Here is a 19075-nt window from a genome sequence, read left to right on the forward strand (position 1 = left end):
CCCAATCAGCCTTAGGATTAGGTTCTGTTCCTTTAGAATCACAAAATCTCTGATTCTTTGAGACAAGCCCAATTTCAAATATTCTGCCCCATTATCAATGTGTCAGACACCACGTTTTAAGTTTTTATTTGGAAAATGGCCTCATGGAATTGGTGGGCCTCTGGGTGTGGGCTGAACCATAATCCTAGGGCCAGGACAGACCAGGGGTGTAAAGAGTGCTACCATTCTCTGCTCAAGCTGACTGACCCCTCTCCCCTTGATGACGTCAGTGGAATTGTTAGCTCGACTCTAAATGGGTCATGGCAAATCAGGACACTTTTTGACATACTCATTCACCCACCCAATATTCCACATCAAATACTGTCTATACACCAAGAACCATGCTAGACATTGGTTCAGAGGAACAAGATGTGCGCCCATGTGGGGAATTATTTTTTAAAGCAGGTTCTTAATTTGGGGTTTATGGATGGGATTGGAACCTATGAACCCCATGAAACTGTACATAAAACTGGGTGGTTTATACCATGAGCATTATTCTGGGAGAGGACAGTTTATACTTTTTATCAGATAAACATAGGGATCTGTGACTCAAGAAACGTTAGCTGTGTTCTATCACCAACATCCACCCACAGAGAAGGGGTAAGGAAAGGCTATGCAGTGGAGGTGATGTTTGGGCAAGGTCTTGGCCAATGCAAGGGTTTGGCTTTGCCTGCCTGGAGTCAAAGAATGAAGGCTGCATCCTTCCAGCTCAAGCCTCTTCCTCCAGATGCCCTCTGGGCCCCTCACCCACAGCAATCTCCCTCCTCCACGCTTGTTCCTCCCCTCATCCACTTACTCAACAAGCTTCTCCCAGAGCGCATACTTACGCTGGGCCCTATGAGCAAGACAGACACAGGTCCCTGCCCTCCTCGAGCTGACATTCTTGTAAGAAAGACAGATATCAATCAAACAGACATAAATAATTACAAACTGAGATCAATGCTAAGTAGGGGGAGAGCAGAGAAGGAGGAGAAGGGCTGCCTGTGGGAGCCTGACTACAGAGAGATGAGCAAGGCTTCTGTGCTCACTGGCCAGCAAGCTGGATTATAAACTGCCCCACAAGTTTGAACATCCTCAAGGGGAGAGACCACGGATCATTTGGCTTGGCAGCTCACAGAGCCTGCAAGCACCTGGCGCTGGGTACCACACGTATTTGCTGAACAAATAGATGAGTGAATCTGCACGTTATCCTGTCCTATTTTTTATATGACATATTTTTCAGCCTTTTCAGGTGCATGGGTCTCATTTGAGATCTCTTTCAAGACCACAGCACAGAGAACAACTAGAAAATCATCAAACTCAGAGAATTCATCCCATTTCACAAACTCCCAAGAAATGGATTTCGCTTCCCTCTTACTGGCTTTCTCCCACAAAGCTACTTCAATATTCAAACCTGGGCCTTCATTCAAGTTCCAAGCTATTCACACATGACTCTGCTCAGACTCTGTCCTGGAGCTGAGGCTCATTCCCGTCAGCAAAAGGTTGAAAACGCAGAGCTCACCCTCTGTAGGGAAGATCAGGACACAGAGGAGGGGGGCTTGTGTCTCAAAGGAGGGAAGAGTTTGAAAATGCATACTACGGGGTAGACATTTATTTTGGTTATTGTCTGTTTTGTTCACGGCTGGCACATAGTACACACTCAATATTTATTTGCTAAATGAGCCAGTGAGTGAAAGGGGACTTGGCCGTGCCCATCAAAGATAGGCAGGTGGCAAAATACACGGGACATGTGGCAAAGCTATACCAACGGTGTGCTGGCAAATGTCTCCTTCCCACGGGAGCTCTGGTTGATATTTTCGTTTACCTTGAAAAGTAAGGCAAAAATGAAATAACAAAAAACATACCATAATTCCATTTGTTCGTCTACGACAGTAGCAGATCCTTTGCTGAACTTGATGGCAGTTTTTGAAAACTGGAAAGATGTTATTTTCAATTTTTTGCGCTATTTACAATGATATGCGTTAAGCCTAGTCCGTGTTATTAACATTTTCTCCACCACTTTCCTAAGTCTAGATAATCATCAGAACAATAAATCAAATCCTGATTTATAGCATTTGCTAGTTTCTGTGGTGTCAACATTCCTACCACTGCCTATTTCAAGCTACCGACATAATGTTAGGAAGAGATGTGCCGAACAGCATTATATATAGATACCAGTGGAGGCATCCAACCTCAAGAGCAGAGATAAATAATAATGCAGTAAATTAATTAGGAAGTGATGAGGTTTAAATACTGGCTACCTTTGCTTTTAATATAATTTAATCGTAAATTTACATAATTAATTTTTAAGTAATGGCTGTTTTTGACAATTGGCTCCCCAAATTTCTGAAAATTCACCAATTCCGCTCTGGCACATCACTGGGTGCATCCCACAGGCAGACTGAACCCTGCCTTGGGACCACAGGATCCCAGCTTCAATGGACTCACCCAGGACTGTGTGATCATGTGTGCACAACATGTAAGTTTTGTCATTAAAGAGAAAAGAGAAAGAAGGTATTCTTTTGAATTACATTTTGGGCCTGCTAATCTGCCTGGATTTAGGGTTTCCAAAAACTATGCTGCAGCCCCACCCTACACTTGCTCTGTTCCCCGGAGGGAAGGGTGCTGCCTCTTGAAGGGCTCAAAAAAGACAGAGCCAGTACTGTGCTTTATAGGCAGTGAAGCACGTATCATAGGAAACTGTGGCCCGAGGGTCAAGTGGAGGCCCTGGCAGGTCAGTCAGAGGAGAGGTCATTCTAGGTCTGAGGCAGTGGTGGGAAGACAGAGTTTGGCGTGCTGAACAAGTAGAACCATGAGCTTTGTTGACTCGATGGGGGGTGGGGGGGTGGGGAAAGGTCCCAGAAGACAAGGGATCTAGAACAAAATGGCCCGGACTTTGAAGGCTGCCTAAGGCAACAAGAAAGTCCTCAACCCCAACTTCCTGAGTCACATCTGAGCTCCAGCTGATAGCAGCTGTGGTGAAACCAGGGGCCATCTAGGCAAGCGGGTGACTTCACAGCTCATGTCCTTTGTCAGGGGCTGGGGACGAGCACCCTCAGCCCCGCTGTGGCTTCCTGCTCTTCCTCCCTGAGGCAGTGGGCTCAGAAACTACGTAGAGCATGCAGGGGAGAGGCAGGCAGGGCCAGCGTTGTTGGTGACGCTGTTGGCCTGGCCTGGAAGATTCAGACTGCAGGAGACACATGGAAACAGGGCAACTTCTCTCAGCTTCTTCATGGTCTGTGGAGACTCAGTCTAATGGAGCAGGTAGACTGGGGATGCACCAGGGAAATGAGGGGCTGAGAGGGTCTGGGAAGGGGCTCAGAGGGCCTGGAGGAAAAGCAGGTATGCGGTGAGCCAGCTTGGTTATCCCAGGGCCCGGCCCAGAGTCCTTCCCAAGCAACAGTCATACCTGGGGTTTAGGAAACACTGGTCAGGGGGCGGGGGGGGGGGGGGAGGGCAGGGCTGGGGCTGGCATAGGAAATAGAGAGCACAACTCAGGACCCAAAGTCTGGCTAACTCTTGTGTTCACCACGCCATCCCAGGCAAGCCCTCCTCGTGAGCTGCCATTTCCTCATCCAGAAAAGACGGCTGCTTGTAAGAACCATTTCAAAGATCAAAGGAAAGGAAGAGAAGGGGTTTCAGAAGCTGTAATGGGCTGAGTAGATGGGAGGGTTCTCAGAGAAGAGAAAGAATTTTAGGAGGCAGGTCTGGAGGAACAGCAGGCTGTCTCCTTACCAGGCTCACTCCCACCCCTGGGCCAGCCTCCTTCACTGCCACGAAACCTCCAGTCCCCTCCCCACTCACACAGCCCTTATAGCCTACAGTTTGTGCGTCCTAGGATTAAGGGCAGGAGGGATAACCAAGGGTCCCACTCTAGATTCCCACTCTGGCTCTGCCACTTTCTGGCTGTGTAACTCTGGGCATGTCGCTTAACATCTCTGATCCTCAGCTTCCTCGGCTGTGACACAAGGAGAACGATCCTCTCTGTCTCCTAGAACCACCGTGAAAATGAATAACCTATGGGAAAGGTCACTGAGTAGTGGTCACCGAGTTGTGGCTTTGGATAACTAACACCAGCCAGGCCACCCAGAGGGAGACCAGGCGTTCTTAGAGAGCAGGGGAGTGTCTTGCTTAGACCATTCAAGGCTAGGGAGTTGGAGGGGGGGGGGTGGTGCAGGGAAGTGGGCACAGAAAACAGTGAAGAACACAACAGGGGCCTCGCTGTAAATGCTCCGTAAGTGGGTGAGCCCTCAAAGTGGGCAGGTGTCCAGTGGTGGGTCAGGCTCCACATGTGGTCATCCACAGCCTGGAGCTCCTTTCCCTGATCACACCACAGGATGGGTGATTCGCCCTGCAAGTTACATAGGTGTTTTTGTTCTAGAAAGAATGACGTATCGAAGTGGTAGCTGGTGATCACTCACAGAGGCCAAAGGCCCTGTGGGTAACAGGGCCTGACCTGAGGTCACCAAGCTCCCTGGTCCCGCCTTCTTGTTTTTCTACGGCTCTGGCTGCATCAATCTCTTTTCTGTGTTTGTCAAAGGGCCAGCCCCTTATGTCCCAAACGGGACATGAACAGAACTGAGGCACAACGAGCTACTATATTCTCAGCACTCGGAGTGTAAGGCCCTTGGTCTTAAACCGACAGAGGAGTAGGAAATCATTTCTTGCTAAAGAATAATAAAGACCGTAAATGGCTGTGTGTGTGGATGGTTCACTAGAAGGTAAGCACCTCCAACCACCAATGGCAGGCGTCACCACTTTAAGCCTCGGGGCTTGGCTTCATTGCTTTGTTCCTCTACTTCAAGCACTCCCCACCCATCCTGACCCCTGTCCTTGTAACTGTTGCCCCTCCTTCTCCCCAGCCTCTGGAAGAAGCTTCAGGTGGAGGGTGGCATTCTCAGTCTGAATGTTCCTTCACTCCTAGAAAAGGATTTCAGGACACAGAACTGTCCGGCTGGGTAATGAGAAACTAGACCACGTCGGGCTCTCACTTAGAGGGCTGAAGGCCCTGGGATCCATTTTCCACCCAGATCCACGCATAAGACCGTTCCTCTGCTTGGCTACCAGCCAAGTGGGCCTCTCCATCTGCTCCCCGTCTCTCCTCTTCGACTCCTTCCTGATCAATGAACCTGAAGAACAAGATGCCGGCGTGGGCAAGACCAAACCAGTGTCTTGTCCTTTCAGTTTGTTCTTCTAACAGCACCTTCACGTGACGCACTGCAGTTAAGCGGACATAAGCACAGCCTGAATACAGCAGAGAAACATACATGGAATTACCTGCAGAAGGCAAAGACCCAGAAGGAATTTAACGCTCAGGTTTATGTATTCCAAATACGAAGCTGACCCTATAAAACCGAGGAACCTATTTCAGCTAACACTTCAGCGAAGCACGACCAAACTGGTGAGTCTCTAGACCTGGTACCCGTAGCTGTGTGATGAAATGATATCTTTTAGAAGGACATGTGAGGGGCGCCTGGGTGGCTCGGTCAGTGGAGTGTCCGACTTCGGCTCAGGTCATGACCTCACAGCTTGTGGGTTTGAGCCCCGCGTCGGGCTCTGTGCTGACAGCTTATCGCCTGGAGCCTGCTTCAGACTCTGTGTCTCCCCTTCTCTCTGCCCCTACCCACTCGCATTCTGTCTCTGTCTCTCTCAAAAAAAAAAAAAACCATTAAAAAAAAATTTTTTTTTTTTTTTAAAAGGACATGTGAATCCCAACCTAAGACCTCCACCGGCTTTGTAGACAATCCTTCAGAGACACACCTCACCACCTCCTCCCCTCCGGAGGAGGAAGCAGCTCATGAGGACCCCCAGTCCAGGCCCTGGGCTCTCTCTCCAACCCCCAGCTCCGGGGGAGCTATTCCGTACTGTCAGACTCAAGGACAAGATTTTTTTTTCTTTAAGTCAAACCACAACAGGAGAAATGGGGGTCCCAGGGTAAGAGCGAGTTTCTTTCCATTGTCCTATTAACCCCTGGCACGAGTCTCTGAGGGAAAATTGGCATTTTCCAGAGGGTTTTAAAAAGGGAAAGATTTCAACCAATAGATGTGGAAGTCAGTGCCCCTGATAGGAGGCCAACAATAGACCCCAGGAGACAAACCAGGAGCTGAAGAGGGATGTGGGAAGGAGAGCCCCCTTTTCAACCAGCTATGCTCTGCCCCACACATCGATCATCTTCCGTTCCCAAGGGTCAGAGGAAACAGCCGGAGAATAGTCTTCCATTTGTATTTGTCAAACTCCGCTCACTCCCTTGAAGCCAAGGAAAGAGATTTAAACTACAAGTGTCAGCCAGCTCCTTGTAACTAAACTAGTCATTTGGTATTTCGAGAGCATCTGAGAAGCGTAATTATGGAGAGGAGGAGAGGGTCATTTCTTCAGCTCGCCCACACCTTTCAGAAGCGGTGATTTTCACCCTGGAAGAGCAGCATAAGGTCCCCTCCCTAAATTCCACAAAACCCAGGAGCTGGGCAAGAGGCCACAGCAGGAGGGGATCATGGGGATCTAGCCTTGGCCCATTTTATAGAGGAATCTCAGACCAGGGAGGTTAAAATACTTGCCCAAGATCACAGAGTGAATTAATTCCTTAATCCACGACCTGTGGGGATGAAGTAAACTGGAGTCGTCAGTCCGAGACATGCTCCAAGTTTTGTTTTTGTTTTAAAACGGCCTAGCTCACAAAATGGTTTATTTCAAACCAAGAAGGCCTTGCTTTGTTTTAAGCCACTTCAATTATCAGAGGACAGCATGTGTTCTGGTGAACTCCGCAGCACTTTGGAACCACAGAAAATTTACAGCCTAAACGTGAGCAGATTACGTTCCACAGCATCTGCCATAAAGTCAGGCTTCCCAACGCGGCCACACACAGATTAAAAGCTCGCTACGCATAAAGAAACGGCAATTACTTGAGAGGGGGAAAGGCTGCTTCAGCAGCAGCTAGATCCTGGGACTTGGGAGGACTTGGGGGTAAGTATCGACCCACCCTGCGGGACAGAGCTTCCTTAACACAGGGTCTAGATCCAGCTCAACAGTCCCCCCAGAATAGAAGTCAGAGCTGTTTTCTTTTTACAAAGCCTTACCCTCTGGAAGGAGTAGGGTGCCTCATGAATCAATGTAACAGCCTGGGATCCCCTAGGATAACGGTCTCAGCATTAGACCTGGAGGCCTTGGATAGGTCCTCAGCTGGAAAGGCAATCTCTAGGATCCCCGAGTATAAGGAATGAACACTAAGGCTCAGAGGGGCTCATTTGCCCACAGTTTCACAGCACATCAGAAAGGGATAAGAGATCCTAGGTTTTTGGGCTAGGGGACAGGAAGGGATAAAGGACTCGGGCTGATCTCTCTGGGTGACGCTGCTCCTACAATCCTTAGAGTTCCCAGACTTGTCACCCCATCCAGCTGGGAATAGATCAGGGTTTCTCAACCTCGGCAATATTGACATTTTGGGCTGGATAATTTTTCATTGTGGGGGGCTGTCCTGTGCCTTGTCAATGGTTAGCAGTATTCCTGGCCTCTACCTACTGCAAAGGCATCCCCAGTTGTGACAATGAAAAGTATCTCCAGACATGGCCGAATGTCACCTGTGGTGGGGGGGGGGAGGGGACACATGGTACAACATCATCCCAGCTGAGAACCACTGGAATAGATAAGTGAGTTTCAGGGTGCAGTCCCCACACTGTCCTCCCAAACATGCCTCATCCCTTACCCCCCAGGTAAGAGCTGGGCCACTCAGCAAGTTTCCTGTTGGAGCCAGACTTGAGGGAAACTGAGGCCAGCCACAGCAGCCTAGTTCTGGAGAAAGCAGCTTAGCACCAATACCCTCTCCAGCGTGGCCCCTAGCCCAGGCCACTGACAGCTGTTGGGTCTTAGAGAGTTCACAAAAATCAGGGCATCTGTGGAGCTCCCCGCTTAGAAGCCAGAGGACCATATCCGGGGCAGGGTGATAGGACATCTAATTAGAAGGAAGGGCATACAGTGGTCACATTTGAAGGAAGGGCATACAGTGGTCACATCACTACACGAAAAGATGGTTTCCTATAAAGGCCTCTTAGAGAGCTGGGCCATGGCCAGCAGTGCTGGGAAATTTTCAGGGGTGTCAGCAGAAGCTTAATACTGATTAAACACCTACTATGTGCCAGGCACTCGGCTAAGCACTTTATGCATATCCCTACCTCGAGGATGGTTCCACCATCGCTCATTGCATAGAAAAGGAAACTGAGGCAGCAGCTAAATAACTTGCTTGAGGCTTGCTTGAGGCGGCCCGTTGTCCTCGCGTGAGAGGACGCCCAAGCTCTGCTTCACGACGGTGCCTCATGAGGCTCTGGCCCCAGATCGCAAGACCCACCAAGGCAGGGGAAAGACGGCGGGGCTCGAGGCCGGCAGCAGCTTCGGTCTTTGCCGAGCAGCCACGCGCCAAGTGCCACGGGCAAGTCAGCCCCGCGCCCGAGCGGGTGCTGGGGGGGAAGGGCCGGCGCCAGCTGGAACAGAACTTGAGAACACATTAGCAGAGTCTCACTTCCCAGGAGAGCACGACTCCGCCGCGCTGAACAGACTTCGTTGGCAGCGAGTAGTACTCGCCAGAGTCCCTGTGTCACTTAGAGAAGCCATTTGTTTCCCAACGGCCACCAGGAAGGAGGCAGCTGTCCTGCAGCAGGAGTCTCTGGTGCTGCCGGAACCTCTTGCCAGGGGCCACACGGCCTTCCAGCCCCGACACGCGGGGCAAAGGCTCCTTGGCTCCGGCTGCTCTCTCCCAACGTCCTGGGGAAGTGCCCGGAGGCCTTGGGGCCGGCCACTCGGACTCAGGAGTCGGAGCTGCTGGAGCAGCAAATCGGAAAGATCAAGCACTCGACTTTGGGTGGGCAATGCTGCGAAGCAGGACAGGCCTTCCGGGGCCCCAAACTCCTCAGCAATCCCTGCTCAGGCCAGTCTCAGGCCACAGCAGGCAGGCAGCAGTGTCCTCCCTCCCCCCAGGACTGACGCACAGCACTGACGTGGGACCGTGCGGCTAGCATGCCTCAGATTGAACGGGACTTCATCGCTTTTCTAAATCCCACAATCCAGCAGTCTAAGGAAATGCCCGGAATAAACCTGATATAACCCCCAATGCACGGATTTTCCCTGTGGGGAACATCTTTCTTTTCCTGACAGGTGACCTCAGGCCCCGGCCGGCATGGGAATTAGAATGCACTCTACCAGGCCAGAAGGATCGGCTTGTGGTTAAAGGGTGAGCGTGTTAATTCTGGGCAACCTGCTCAGTGACGAGAGCCAGAGGAACGCACATTAGTCTCTCCCTGCAGACAGCATCTTACTTGAAGTCATAGAGTTTCGCCTTGCGTCACAGCCCCACAGACACAGAAGGGTCGGACACTGCCTTCAGGGGTCGTATCCACAGTGCTGGGCACGGGCTGCCCTTTCCAGCTGCTGGAAGGTTGCTCACAAATGACAAGGGCAGAACAGGGATCTGTCCAACTCAAACGACTTGTAGGGTAATGAACAGCAACCCTCCCGGCCCCAGCAAGGCAGTGAGCTTGGAGAGAGGTTTAAAGTACAGCTGAAGAGCCAAGCAAGCTCAAGGTCGGCCTAGAAGAACCAAGAGCCCTCTCACCTCTCCAACTGGGCAGTTTGTCTTTCTGGCCCAGGGCCCAACAGAAGTCTCTGGCAAGGGCAAGTCTGCACTTTCCTCTGGGACAGAAGAAAGCACAGGAGAGGATTTCTAGCTGGCACTCTAGAAAACTCAGCAGCAGCCGGCCCGCTGGTTCTTGGCATCCATTGATTTCTAGAATGTTTGCTTATTAGTTGGTGGACTCCACTCTGAGTGTTCAGTAGGCAGGAATCTCTCCAGAAGCAAGCTTCCCTCCCTAACTCTTTCTGTGGTCATTAGTGCCTTTCTCCCTTTCTCCTACGCCAATCCCCTCCAGTTCTCTTTTGAGGGGTTCTCATTTACTAGACAAACAAGTTGAAAAATAAGTTTAGAAATAAGCTTGGATAAGAGCAATAAAGCCTCCCTTGAGCCTTTGCCATTAGAACTGATTTGAGATAGGAGAGCCAGATATTCCAGGTGAGAATTACAGGGTTTGTGGATTAGAGAGACAACCAAGTCTCCTTTGGTTTTCTTCTGTAAGAACTAAATTGGTATTTATTGGCACGAGCCAAGAGCAAAAAAGGGCAGCCGGCTCTCCTCTAAGGTATTTACACATTCAAGTGTGGCAGATTTACCAGAGTCGAAAATGGCAGAAAAAGAATTCAGAACTTTGTATGTCAGAGATAAGTTCTATATTGTCCCAAACAGAGTTTTCTACCGTTAAAAAACCCTGCCCCTTGCTGGAGGGGAGATGTGGTTAGGTCACAGAGCCAAGCAGGCAATGTCTGACCTGGTCTCTCTAGGGGGAGGTCACAAGCTCCCAACACAAGTCCCAATATAAGCTCATAACAAACTCAGAAGCATCCACAGCAGCCTGGAGCAGTGGTTGCCTGCAGAGGCGGACGGGTTTCTTAGAGGCCCCAGCATGGTGAGCTCTGGGCACTGACTTGGTAACAACAGGGTTTCTGGTTGGGATCCCCCTCAGCTCTTGGTCAGACTTACATATGATCAACAAGGTCACAGTCAGCAATGAGCCAAGTGACTCCTCACCTATCCCTTGACAGCAGGAGAAATAAATGTTGGGTAAGAAAACGATGCTGATGGGGCGCCTGGGTGGCACAGTCGGTTAAGCGTCTGACTTCAGCCAGGTCACGATCTCGCCGTCCGTGAGTTCGAGCCCCGCGTCGGGCTCTGGGCTGATGGCTCAGAGCCTGGAGCCTATTTCCGATTCTGTGTCTCCCTCTCTCTCTGCCCCTCCCCCGTTCATGCTCTGTCTCTCTCTGTCCCAAAAATAAATAAACGTTGAAAAAAAAAAAAAAACGATGCTGAGAACCTGGTTTGTAAAAGCAAGAACAATCTGTCTCGTGGCAGGGAAGACCTGCTACCCGGCCAAGGTTAAGGGGAGACCCAGTAGGATCCCTCGGGAATGCAGATCTGTGTACTCGGGGGCTCACAGCACAATATCCTCTGCTTTTCGAATCAGAAGCTGTTTCTGTCCTACCGCTTGGGCAACTTGGCTCGGTTAGTGGCAGAAGGTCCTCTTGGGAGCCAGCGCAGCCACGGGCAAGGTGGGGCATGCTAGGATTTTCAACATTAAAAGCAACAAGACTGGAGTACACTCAACCTCTGGAGTTCACCCTCTGATGTTAGATAGGAACCAGATGCTTCCAACAGATGCAGGGCAGCTGGATAAGAACAACAAGCAGGCTCTCAGAACCCAAGGAACCAAGAAGTCCCCTCGGGGACAGGGAGTCCAGCATTCTGGGATCCTCCAGCCCAACAGCCACATGTGTGTTGGATAACCCAGGAAGAGAAACATGCATATGGGTGAACCGGCCTCTGAGCCCCGAAACCATCACTTACCCGTGAAATGACAGCGAAGCCTCATAGGCCAAAGGGGCTTGCAGAGAGATCCAGAACAACAGAGAATAGAAAGGACAGGCTCCTAGGGCAGTGTGCAGGGCAAGACGCTAAGGTCCCCAACCTCAGAACTTGCCACTAGTGAACTACAGTTGCAAAAAGACCCGTCAGCTTCAACTTGAGAACCAATAAGGACAGCTACCCAGCTCCAAAACTGGGAAAGCCAATGAACTCAATAACCTAATCAAAGGATTAGCCAATATAGAAAAGGATTATCTCAGAAGTTACAGAAATACACGGACTTCTTTGTTCACAGACAAGATCAATGAAGAAAGTCAACCGGACAGAGGTGAAAACAGGGCAAGGTGAGCCAGAGACAGGAAGGAAGGCATTCAGTCAAACTTAAGTCTCTGAGGTCCCTCTTCGTCTTTCCCCACACTCCAGGAATTCACACCACTACTAGGAAAATATTTGGGATTGCTGACATTCAAAAGGTGCCTTAGTATCAGCACGCTCTGTATGCTGTCACATCATGCATTTGTCACAGAGACAGCCAAAGTCCCATGTCTCTGGTGGAAAACGCAGAGCATCCTCAGAAGACCTATTCAGCCTGCAACTTCTACAAAGAAACTGGGGCCAAGAGCTCTTCTGGGACTCCAGTGTTCCTGAGTGGCAAGTGCCAGACGGTCCAGGAAGGTGCACTTTCTAAGCTAGGTGGCAACTCAAATCAGGAGTCCCGGCACCCTTCCCAGGACGCGCCTGGCATAGAGGTGAAGGACAATGCCTGTGGAAGTCCTGAGGAAATGTGGCATGCTGATTTGGCTTCCACCATTATGTTGTTGACAGGAAGCAGGAGACAGGTAGTCAGGGAAGAGTGACAGTTTGGGGATTCATGTGATGACAATTAGCCAAGTTCTGCTCTGCTTCTCTTTACAAAGAAAACTTCCCTTCTCTTTGCTTTTGGAGTGCCATGTTAGAAGAGAGACATTTCCATGGCAACCTCATACACATTTAGTGATGTGTCACTAAATTTGTATGTGCACAAAGGCACATTAGGAGACTTTTTGAATGTGGCAAGAGAAATAGATTTTCATAATTGAATGTTGCCCTCAAGTCGAGTTTACCATTTGCTGAAAGCTGGGGCTGCAGCAGGGAGATGCTAACTCTGCCTCATCAGAATTGAGGCTCGACCCAAATATCTCAGCCGACTTGAGCTGAGGGCTGTCTCTTTGGGAGGCTGCTGCCCAGAAAGGGGCTTAGACAGATGGGGGCGCAACCAGGGGGCCAAGATGGCCTTGGCAGAGACAGGGAAGCAGATCTATGTCACGTTTGGCCAGAGCCTGGGGAGAAAGAAAGCTATGTGTGTTAAGAATCAGACGTGACCCTGATCCTTTCCCAGGTTCTTGGCACCCCGTGACCCCAAGACTGTCATCTGTTCCAACAAAGAGAACACTGGGAAAGACTAGCACTGATATCAGACAGTTCCCCCAAGAAGGGGAACACAAGGAAAAGAATGCTGAATCCACAGCCAGGAGTCCCAGGTGTGTGTCCTAGTTCCATCTCTTCCCAATCGTGGAACTCGGAAAGCCATTCTTTTCCTGAGCCTCAGTCCGTAAACTGGGAATAAGCTTCCTGAATCACCAGATGCGTCAAGGAGGCAGTGAATGGAGAAGCATCGCTATCAAACTGTAACACTGATAAATCACAACACTGTTTATAAGGTGGCACTGACTTGACCCACGTATGCCAAAAGAGGCCTCTGCAAGTTGCAGGCTGGGCTTCCAGAGCTTGGATACGGTGAAGGGGCCACCCCAACCCTGCTTGTGCTGAATTGGGGCTGCTGTGGGTTTATGGTGACTCCCCGGTCTCTCCAGGAGCCGGTACAGCCAGCAAGCGGTGAGAGAACAGTCCTGCAGCACCCGCCACAGCCCAGAGGCTCTGATGTAGGCTCCTGTGGTCCTCCCAAGTCCCCCCACACCTACCCTAGGTCCTAAGCCACTCAGTACAGCAGCCAGAGGGCCTGGGCATTGCATCATATGTCCACTTAACTCACACATATTCGATTCTACCTATCTGTCACCCCCTCCCCTAATCTCTTTATTTTCCCTATTACTCTTTCCTCAAGCAAACTAGACCCTGGCATCCAGTGCCCCCAAGAAAAGAGAAGCCACCACTGAATAGCAAACAAAAGAAGCTGCTAAATTTTGGCTTTTGAGCTTCCAAGGGCAAGGGTCCTGGCAATGAGAGATTTTCAAGGATACGTTTGACTTTAACTTCACATGCTTGATTCAGATCCTAACCCCAGGTAGAGGGTAATCACCTAGCTGCCTCTGCCTCAGGAAAAGGGCATTGCTTCAGGGTAAAACACGGCCCTCCATACTGGAGCCCAGTAAAGTACCCCCATCCCTCATCATACTCTCCTTCCCCCCACGTCCCCATCAGCCTAATCGGTGGGCTGGGCTTGGGTCTGTACCAGGCTTCCTTGGGTGAGGCCATCCTCTGCCACCATCCCAGGCTCAGGGTCTAACACCTCACACCCACAAACATCACCTGGATGAGCCCTCCTGAGACGACCACATGGCCCCTCCCTACCCAAGTCACTGCTCCTTACACTTCCTGTCACACTCCCACCAAACTAGAGATGCTCAGCCATCCCTGAAGGTTGGACCCTAGGCTACCCAAGTATGCTTATGAACTCTGTTCAAGTTCCCCAGGCCCTGAGTCTCCTCTCTGCCCACTCCTGATGCCACCAGTCCCTGCTGCCCTGCACTGAGGCTGACTCCACATAACATTTTTGGTTTATGCCACAGGGGTTGGCACACTGAGCTCCTAAAGTCACTGCCTCCCCTCACATGGCTAATAAGAATGTAAGACAGCACAGCCGCTGTGGAAGTTTGTGGAAGAATTATCATGTGACCCAGTAATTCTACTCCTAGATAGACACCCAAAAGAACTGAAAACATATGTCCACCCAAAACCATGTACACAGATGTTCACGGCTGCATTATTCATAATAGCCAAAAGGCAGAACTATCCCAGTATCCATCGACAGGTGAATGGATAAACAAAATGTGGCGTACTTGCACAAGGGGACTGGAGAGGGGGGTGCTGTTTCTGGGACCAGATGGTGGGGGTGCTTGTTCCAGGACTGGAAGGGGGCGCTGGCTCTGGGATTGGCGGGGGTGGGGTGCTGGCTCTGGGACTAGAAGGGGGTGCCAGCTCCAGGACTGGTGGGGGTGGGGTGCTGGCTTGGGGCAGAAGGCCCAGGCCCAGTGGTGGGAGGTCTGGGGAGGGGATGGGGGTGGGGGCAAGTAGCACTGCATAGATATAGAGACTCAGGAAGTTGGATGCTTTTCAACTTAGCTGGTGGGGCTGCTCCAAGGTCCTCCACCAGCACCAACAAACCCTGTGTAAGGACAAGCATGGACGAAAGCACAGGAACTCACTTTAGCCCCTGTCACTTCTCTTGAGGAGGCTGAGCAACCCAGCGCAGGCTGTTGTTGAAAATACAGTGACACAAGGGAGAAAGACACCACCCGCTTTTCAGTCCTGAGGTGATGAACTGGAATTGATGAGCACTGGCCACAGCTCACCTGTTTTCCCAGGAAGACAAACAGACCTAAATATTCAGACTTCAAGATGCTCAAACCACTACAGGGAAACTTAGAGCAATTCGGGCAAGACAGAAGAGGCCAAGACTACCTCGTTGCCGCAACACAGGGACAGCTCTGGCACTGGGGCGTTCGGGATTTCTTCCAGACACCGGTCGCAGGCTGGGGCCAGAAAGCAGAGGCCAGCTTCTGCAGCTCACACATCACGAGGAAATCCGGAAGGGTGTCCAGGGTGAGAATGCCCCACAGACATTCTGTACATGGCGGTTTCCTTAGGGACTCTGCCAAGTGACCTTCCCCGCTGGGTGGCCGGCAGCTCGATTTTAAGAGAACTCTTCACTGGATGGAGGATTCTGGCTACAAGCTAAGAAGAATGTGGTGGTATCTGTGGGGCCACTGCCTGCCTGTGGTCACTGGGGAAAGACAAAATGTATCTTCACTACTCCACCACTTCTTCCTTTCCTCGACAGCAATGAAGATTAACCTATGCCCTCTCCCTCCACGCGTGGCCTCCTCCTACTGATGAGGGAGCTGGCCTGCGAATCTTTAGAGCGTGGCCAGGCCGGAGATGCACCATCCTATTTCCAGAAAGAAGGTGGAGGCATGGGTCTGCACGCTCTACTGGGGCAAGGAAGAAGCCACGGGCTGGGGTCACTCAGCACCAGGCCAGGACAAGAGTCACATGTTGCCAGGTTAGCTCGTGGGCTCTCGATCAGAAGCCAAAAAGCAGACCACGCAGGACACTCGCTCCTCTTAGCAAAGGTCCGAAGGTGAGTCTTGATCCGCATCAAAAAACAAAGGGGAGAAACAGACTCTAATCCTTGATGTCAGCAAGGAAGGCAAGCCGAGGAGTCTGTGGCCAGTACAGACAGCCCTCCGAAGCAGGGCAGGGGTGAAGAGGAGAGGACACAGCGCTGCAAGCCTGAGTCTGGGAGCTGGGTGGCCAGGTGTGGCAGAACCAGCTGGGAAAAGGAGGCTGGAGGCGGTTCTCTTGGTCCCTCTGCCACCTGACTCTACCTTCTCCCCAAATCTGTTTCTTCTTTAAACACCGGTGCTCCCGAAGCTTTCCTTGAATGGCTTTGCACTCAAGCGTTCGACCCCCGTCGCGCCACACTGTGACTTCTGCCACGCCATCACCCCCAGTCCCAAACCCATATTTCCAACCACTCACTGGATGTGTCACTTCAATCTCACAAGCATGTCACTTTATCCTGCCTAGAGTTCAACTCATCTCCCCTCCCAGGATTTCTCACTATTCCCACTCCCTGATGTCCCCATCTACCCCAGTAGAAACCTTGGGCATTCCACATTTCACCTCCCACATGCACACCCAGGACCCCTGCCCAGATCCAGCACGTGGAGCAGAATGCTATCCCGCAAGCCCACTACCTCTAGTACTCTCTCCACATCTGCCTGAAATGCTGTCCTCTCCCCCAAGCTCATAGCAAATTGATGTGACTCCCCAGTCCTTTGGTCACCCCTTTATTTGGGCACCTCCACGGTGCTAGAATTTTATACACGTCTATTGCACTCTGGCCAGATGTTCTACTCGTTGTGGGCAGAAGCCTCATCTCTGCACCCTCAGGATCTCAGGCACTGCCTGGTGTGCAGGAAGAACAAGGTTAGTTCTCCGAAAAAGTTGCACTGAACAAAACAGATCAGCAGCGGGTAGTTAATATTCCTCTCACTGCGTATCAGTGCAACTACATTATTTCATAAAGTCTGGGTTGGACCTGTTTGACAACTAGATTTCCAACATGGATCAGCTCTGCAAATTCCGGCAGTCACATAAAGGCAGTTTCTAGAACAAAAACGATAGGGGGAGAAGCCCAGCAGCTAATAGAAAGGGAGGGCTGAGAATTGCATCGAGTGGGGAGGGGAGGTCGGGCCCAGAAATGCCCAGTCCCTCTCCAAGCCAGGAATGGCATTCACCCAGGAGACCTGGCAGAGATGGACCCATGCAGAAATGCCTCAGCATCTAATTAAACATTTTAGACTCCACTGCACAAGAGAAGGAAACCTACGTCCCCCACGGAACCCTGACAAATGAGTCGTTTCCAACCAATCTATCACCATAGCATCTGGGTACCTCAGGAAGATGAAAATAAGACCAATACATAAATGAAAACCAATATACAAACAATCGTGTCCCCACACAGGCCTCCATGAAGCCGCAGCCACAGCCATCTGCCAAGTTCCATCCTCGTCACCACTTCCTGCAGCCAGAGGCCTCTGAGTAAGCACGGTTTAATATAAGATTTAACAACAGAAGGAAATGTCTTCTCTGAAGTCTGAGTCTCCATTAATGCTCCTACGCTAAATGTCCACCCCTTGGAGCCGGAATGAAATAAGTTTGGGACAAATAGGACTTGTTCTAGATGCCACAGCAGCCAAAGAATTTGCTAGAAATAGTTGGGACAGATTGAAGATTCCTGCATGGAAACAGAGCTCTCAAGAGGACTTGTCACTAAGCCACGGGGACGACACTCACACTGATCTGTAGCTATTCTCACTTCCTGAAGCTTCCACCAGACGTGGCCTGGGTAGAGTTGATCCGATAACCCAGGACAGCAATTCTCAGGTTAAGTCACATTTAGCACCTGGCAAGGAAGAGACCGTGTGAAACTGCAGACCTGGCTGCCTGCTGTGTACACGCTGGGAGCTGGGTTCAGCTTTTCACTTCTTCAGCATCTCCTTTTCTCCCGAGCATCTGGTACTTGATTTTAAGGCCCAAACAGCAATGTGAAAAGGCCGCTCTGTTAACCGGAAAGCGGCGGAGCAGCCATAGGCAGGAGGGCGATGGTCATTTGGGAGATCTACTTCTGGACAAGCAAATATTTTCATTCCAGATGTTTATGTCATAACCTGCTTCCTCCAGAAAGGATTTCGGTGGGACAGGCAAATATTACGCAGCTAACGAACGTTTTCCTCCTTCTATGCACCTGTATGCGGTGGGAAGTGACTCAGACACACGATAATATCACACTATAAAATCCCTTAAAGCCAGAGACTCATCTTTGCCTTTCCTTCAGCTCATATAGCCTTCAGGGCATAACTGAGGCTCAAGAGACAGTTCGTGTTTTCAACACTTTTTCTTAAAAGTTTTAATAAATTCATGGCTTCCCTTGATCACATTAGCAGTATAGGCTCTTAACTCTAGAAAACTCTGTTTTAATTGAGTCGTTTCTCCAGCTCATTTTTTCCTTATCTGATCCTGGTCTCAGTCTGAATAAATACAGAAAATTTCCCAACTCTTCTATAAGTGGGTAAAAGGGAAATATAGCCAGGAAGGAGATACAGCCTACGTGAAGACAGAACTACCATAGGTACGTTCTAAAGCATGGCTGCACATTAGAACCACATGGAAGTTTTTAAAAATCCCAATGCTCAGACTGCACCCAATTAAGTCAAAATCTCTGGAGGAGAAACTCAAGTGTCAGTGTTTACGAAAATCCTCCATGGGGTTCCAGGGGGTAATAAAGGTTAGAATCCCTGTTCTTTTTTTTTTTAATGTTTATTTTTGAGAGAGAGGGAGAGAGAGACAGAGTGTGAGCAGGGGAGGAGCAGAGGGAGAAGGAGACACAGAATCTGAAGCAGGCCCCAGGCTCCAAGCTGTCAGCACAGAGCGGGACATGGGGCTTGAGCTCATGAACCGCGAGATCATGACCTGAGTTGAAGCTGGACACTTAACCAACTGAGCCAACCAGGCACCCCTAGAATCCCTGTTCTGAAGATTCAACAGACCAGTTCTTTTGATACCTACCAAGACTGACAATTTCTACTCTAATCCATCCCAAAGTGAAAGCTCTTCCTCTAAATTATTACCCATGAGCCTTAAATGAGGTAATAGAATGAATGTCAACCAAAGCATCAGAAGAGTGGGTTTACATCAGTGTATCACAGTTTAATCTGGCAGGGCCTGGAGGTGGTCACTGCCATTTCAGTGTCTTCATTCTCTCAGCTATAAAGTGGGATTATAGTCCATGCCATCCATGTATGCCACAGGCTGTTG

At 50.3% G+C, this 19075-nt stretch overlaps 1 protein-coding gene and 1 long non-coding RNA gene across 3 annotated transcripts in view; one reads left to right on the forward strand and one right to left on the reverse strand.

The window, feature by feature from the left end:
• MAN1C1 (mannosidase alpha class 1C member 1) overlaps window positions 1–19075 on the reverse strand; it is a 141042-nt gene that overhangs the window by 106840 nt on the left and 15127 nt on the right. The window lies entirely within an intron of this gene.
• On the forward strand, window positions 3131–10734 carry LOC124515011 (uncharacterized). Its single transcript, XR_006962717.1, has 3 exons — window positions 3131–3282; window positions 4881–5419; window positions 5718–10734. It is a non-coding gene; the product is annotated as an uncharacterized LOC124515011 (long non-coding RNA).

This window comes from Lynx rufus, unplaced genomic scaffold, assembly GCF_022079265.1.
Source record: "Lynx rufus isolate CCGP_SWC_20201006 ecotype Redwood Valley unplaced genomic scaffold, mLynRuf1.p SCAF_2, whole genome shotgun sequence".
NCBI classification, from domain to species: domain Eukaryota; kingdom Metazoa; phylum Chordata; class Mammalia; order Carnivora; family Felidae; genus Lynx; species Lynx rufus.